Source organism: Sphaeramia orbicularis, chromosome 18, assembly GCF_902148855.1.
Source record: "Sphaeramia orbicularis chromosome 18, fSphaOr1.1, whole genome shotgun sequence".
Lineage (NCBI taxonomy): Eukaryota > Metazoa > Chordata > Actinopteri > Kurtiformes > Apogonidae > Sphaeramia > Sphaeramia orbicularis.
Genome location: NC_043974.1, coordinates 16,748,266 through 16,754,265, shown reverse-complemented (window position 1 = coordinate 16,754,265; position 6,000 = coordinate 16,748,266). Strand labels below are relative to the sequence as shown.

Sequence of the window (6,000 nt, the reverse complement as noted above, 5' to 3'; positions counted from 1 at the left end):
AAAAAAACTACCAAAAATACACGTAAAGACCAAAAATAATAACATGTGCATAGGAGGGGTAGAAACCAAAAAGGCTTATAAAACACCACGCCCATAAAAACTAAAGAATGACCTAAGAATAAAATAAAATAATTTTACAGTCCACAAAACATAACAGGTTTGGCCAGCTGACATCATTTACCAGTTCACTTTGGGCTGAGTGAGTCAAAGCAAATATTCTACCATCATTTGATGTATTAGTCTGTTCCTATATCTAGATACTGATGCAGAGGAATCTAAAACATCTAAATGAGTGTTCCATAATTTAGCACCATGAAATAGAATTGAAGACAGATTACGAGATGTTTAACATAAAGGTAAATGCAGATTTGCAGACTGCCTGGTAGGATATATTGGCCGATAACCCATATATCGGCCGATACATGAAATTAGACCATTGATATACACAGGATATAATAGTCTAATATTAGATAAAGGTGGACATGTGAATTAACAGTCCGTGATTGTTGGAGTGGGGCAGATAGCGGTCTGTGATTGTGTGCGTGTGTGTGTGTGTGGGGGGGGGGTAGCAGTCTGTGATTGTCAAAGTGAAAGTGAAACTGAACACACTGTAACACAGCAAAAAAGTTAATACATCGGTTACATATTGACCAATAGGTGATACGCTATAATTGGCCCAGTTAACAGAAGACAATCAAATATTGCATATCTTTGTCTAATTCCTGAATCCATTACATTTAATAGTTGTTCCTGACCTCAGTTTTACACATAGTGAATTCAGATTTGGGTTTTACACTCATTATTCATTGCTTTTTCATGTAACACCTCAAACCATAACTTGAACCATAACCAAGATGAACACTGGACTGCAGTGCAGTGTTAATATGTACGTATACACATACACACACATACATAGATAACATTTGCACCTATTGCACAATGCACATTCTCTTATTTCTGCACTATGTAAATGTTTGTTTTTGAGTTTTTTTTCATAGTCACTATAATTTCATATTTTTTACATTTTATATTCATGACTTCACCCCTAAAAATTGTTTTCAGTAAGTTTGCTGTATATAATTTTGTTGGTTGTCTAATGTCTATTGGATGGCCTTTGTGGACAGTTCTTGCATTTCACTGTTCATATCATGAGCATGTGACAAATATAAATCTTGAATCTTGAATCTAAGATCTGTTCACGGTCTTACAGACAGCTTGCTCTTTTTCCAGACTTTTTCAAAACTGCAGTTTTTTTTCCCCAGACCTTGACTTTATACCTGTGTGTCTACTTTTTTTTTAGTTGAGATTGTAGATTATGAACAGATTATGACTTCACAGAATGTCCCTCCACTGTGAGAGATAAGAAGCAGAGACAATTCTAACTGAATACAGGCTGGAAATCTGGAAACTGGAAATCGAAGGAAGACAAAAAATCAAGAAAACAGAAGATGTGATCCCTGTCCGATAGGCGTAACTGAGATAAATGTGACTCCTCCCACAACGAAAAAAAAATAAAAAACACAATGAAATAAAAAACACCAATTTAACAAATTCACTTCTATGATTTAAAAAGCTTAATGTGCTCTCTATAATACAAATATGTTCTCCGAGGAAACGGAGACATAACATAACCACATGACCCAACCTCAGGGCCAGTCAACAAGACACATAATTAATGTCATTGTTATTGTGTACTGTTTTAATCATTAGTCTTATTATTATTCTGTGATGGTATTTTACTGCATTGTTCCGTGACAATTTCATGTCAATAAAGCTGCCTTTGAGCTGAATTGAACTAAATGAAATGAAATGAAGGCTGTGCTGTATTTTAATTATTTTTCTTTGTATTTATGTGAATCCTTGAGCTCAGTTGGATAAAGGAGATGAAAGTAACTAGCTTTATAATTAATAAAAATGTGTTCAGTATCCTTTTGTTAGAAGCGTCTCAAATCTTGCAACAAACCTTACCAACAGAAACTAATGGATGCCTCTAAAAATATAATTTTAATCTATATATTTTTATTATTATAACCTTTATTTAACCAGGAAAAAAAAAAAAGCTCATTGAGATTAAAAATCTCTTTTTCAAGAGTGTCCTGGCCAAAACAGCAGTAGTAGCAGCAGAAGAGACTTGTCTTCCCTCTGGGAGCTTCAGGTGGTGAGGAAAGCAGAGACCATCATAAGGGATCCTCACCATGTGTTGCATAAGAAGCTTGCTTGGATATGCCTTCAGGCTGGTGTTTCCACGCACCTCAGAGGAGAACTAACAGATATTCAAAATCTTTTATTCCTTCAGCTTTCACACTTTTAAACTCTGGCGGCAGCCATTTTAGTCATTTTATATGAGATTTTGTTTTTTATGTTAGCGGAACCAATAGGGTCTTTTAGTCTGCATTGGCATTTATTGATTATTTATTGTTGATTATTTAAATGCATTTATTTGTAGTTGCTTTCAATGATCTTGTATTTGTGCACTGATTTATTTATGTTTGTCACATTACACTTTGGATGTGGGCTGATGTCTGTGGTAAGCTGCAAATTAATTGCCTGTATGATAAATAAAGTTTTCTGAATCTGAATCTGAGAAGTTATACACAATGGAAATCACAGCCATACATCCACACTAATATACATAAACACAATGAAAGTCAGTACTAAAAACCAACTTAAAACCGATAAGAACATACATATAAAATGTCACCATTATTTTAAAGGTACTAAAAGTATAACAACAATATTCCTTAAACGTATCTCAAAGAAAACCCAATTCAAACAGTTAGAAAAAACATCTGCACCCACATTTATCCTTTTCCCATTCATTTAAAATTACTTTGAATGTATTAAAAGAGACCAGTTCCTTTAGTTTAATGTCCTTCTGAGGGTTGTTCCGGGCAGTGGGAGCAGAATATTTAAAACCTTTCTTTCCCAGTTCTGTTCTGACTTTTGGAACCCATAAAGACAACAGATCCTGGGACCAGAGACTGTAATTATTCAAGACATTCCAACAGATGTAGACCAGTAAGTATGATGGAAGCAGACCGAGGATACATTTATAGATAAAAGAATACCAGTGTTTCAGTCTGCGTGTAAAATGATCTGTCTATCCAACTCAACCATGTAAAAGACAATCATGAGTTTGGCTCTGAGGCCTGTGATAAACCTCAGAGCACCATAGTAAACAGTGTCAAGGGCATTTAAGCTCTGAGATGACGCATTCATATAAATAATGTCTCCATAATCAAGCACAGACATAAAAGTGGCAGCAACAAGTCTCTTCTTAGCCTCAAACGAAAGGCAGTACCACGGCATCTGTGGTTCATAGGACAACATAAATGTAAGAGTCAATATATTATTGTCTTTAATATTTCAGTTAATATTATATTTACCTAGATATATGCTTGAAAAATATTGGAATTGAATTTGAAATGAGCCAAACCTAGAGTTGGAGGAGCTGACAATTTATTTCCGTGGCTGCAGGGGATTATTAAACACACAGCCCAGTGTATCATTTATGTACATCTCAAAGACTCTCAATGGGGTTCAGGTCTGGACTCTGTGGTGTCCAATCCATGTGTGAAAATGATGTCCCATGGTCCCTGAACCACGTATTATCATCTTGGAATACAGAGAAAAAAATCCACTGATGTTCAGATGTGGATTCAGTATATTCAGGTTCAGTTGACCTCATGTTATGGACAGTAAGACCTGATCATCTGAATCAACCCTAGATCATAACACTGCCCCCACAGTCTTGCACTGTAGGCACTAAGCATGATGGGTAATCACTTCATCTGCCTCTCTTCTTACCCTGATGTGTCTATTACTCTGGAACAGGGTCAGTCTGGACTCATCAGACCACATGACCTTTTTCCATTGACACCCAGTCCAGTCTTTATTCTCTTAAAGTGATGTTTGCTTAACAATGAGAAACTCCTCGTGGCATCAGTTAAAACAGTGGTTCTGAACTGGTCTGGCATCAGGACCAACTACCACCCCTCAACGACAAGCCACGACCCAAACTGATAAAGTTAAACTTCTCAAATATATTTAATAAAAAGATGGTGTGTTTTGAACCTCAGAAAATACAGAATATCACAGTATGAAAACACAGAAGACAAGTTTAATGATGAACCAAACTGACCGGCAGGTGGTGATGATAAATATGGAAATATTCCCTTTACACTGCAGTGGGTACATTTTAACCAAGACCGAAAATGTGAACTCAATTAAAAAGTCAAACTGCATTCAGTCACTTACTGAAACATTAAACTCACTGAGGTTTTTGTCCTCAGTGTAGGTAAAACCATATCTGATGTGGTTGTTGTCATACCTGAGTTTCTCCATGATATGAATAGAAACTTTTGGGTTTTCTTTTATGCTGTGAAGTGTCTGGTGTTAATTAACATTACAGCGCGTAACTGCCACCTACTGCTGGGAGTGTGAATGGGTGGTGCTCAGCTCCATAAAAAATAGGCAATGGCTACTGCCACAGTACTGTGGCACAAAATATGGGTTTGTCTGTTACCACAGAGCCAATCCGATGTTAGCATCTGTACTAGAGCCAATCATGGATACTGTTCTATGAACTCATTATCCTCTTATTGCCACAGTACTGTGGTGATATATGACGTATACTTCAGTGCATTCTTTTGTGCATTTTTCTACCACAGTACTGTGACAACTGATGGAAGAAACGACAAATTAGTGATAGTATATAGTATAGAATAGGAATTATTGTAAATTCTCTATATGTTGTTGTTTTATGGTGTTCTTTGCTGTGTGCAATCAGTGAGATTGAGGATACAGAAGGTGGGCGGAGCTACATGTTAGATGCAGCAGTGTGCTGTGTGACTTCAGTTCTGTATCAGTTCTGTGTCTTGAGTGCTGTGGTCCGAATTCTGCACTCTGACTGTTGTCCCAGTGGCTGACTTATATCAATGTCGGATTTTACTTATTGGTGTCCTCGATGCCATGCCCCCCCCCCCCCCCCCCCCCCCGTTAGAAAATCTGCAGAAAAAATTGCTGCTTTGACCAGGAATCAATCCTGAGACTTCCACATTGCAGTTTGAAGCATTACCTATTGAGCTAAGTCTCTGCTGGTTTTTAAGTCCAACCTGTTTGCTATCTGATTGTTTTGATACTTTTCGGGATGTGATGTTTCAGGATGTGACAAGTCACCAGTCTACACATGATATAATAAGAGCGCAGATTGGCTCTGTGGTAATAGACAAAATTGATATTTCATGCCACAGTGCTGTGTCAGTAGCCACTTCACCAAAAATAAAGCACAGGATTAGTTTCTTAACATCATTTTTGCCCAGACAAAGGCCAACGACCCACTGAAAACGGGTTTGTGACCCACTTTTGAGTCGTGACCCACCACTTGAGAATCACTGAGTTAAAAGGTTAAACAATTTGTTGCAGCTGAAACATAATCAGTGCAGTAATTATCCAATGGAAGGACCTCTTTGCTTTGTTAACCCCAGGTGGAGACTTATTTTTTGGGCTGGACGGTGCATATAGACTCTGCTGTATGTAACTAACTGTGTGAAATGTACCTGGTGGCTGCTTAGAGTAAACACTTTGTAGTGAAACTGTAAAGAGGGAGTTGATGGCAACTTTCTTTTCATCTCTAGTGAATTGAACCATGGTGGGGATGAATAAAAATAAACAAATGGAGTGTCATGAAACCTACTATCACTGAAGCAAAGCACCTGAAACCAAGTGTATCTAATATTACATCCCCACAGCTGAGGCAGCTTCAGAGCCTCATTTCTTCCCCAAATTGCTACAACAGAGGGTCGTATCATACACTATACATGAGACTTCCATTCTCCTGGGACAGTTTACACAAGGATGGAGGTTTAAATTCACAGTTGTTTTTGTAAAATTGGGTATTTGATATCAGACAGACAGAGTAAAGCAGCTCATTTGTTCCCTGCCAGTCGTGTTTTTGCTGACAAAAAAAGAAAAAGGTGGCTGTTATCTCGGTTCTAAGGA

The 6,000-nt window shown here is 37.5% G+C and overlaps 1 protein-coding gene across 1 annotated transcript in view; it reads right to left on the bottom strand.

Moving 5' to 3' along the window:
- Nucleotides 1-6,000, bottom strand: part of adam19a (ADAM metallopeptidase domain 19a) — a 438,676-nt gene that overhangs the window by 47,399 nt on the left and 385,277 nt on the right. The gene's annotated exons all lie outside the window — the stretch shown is intronic.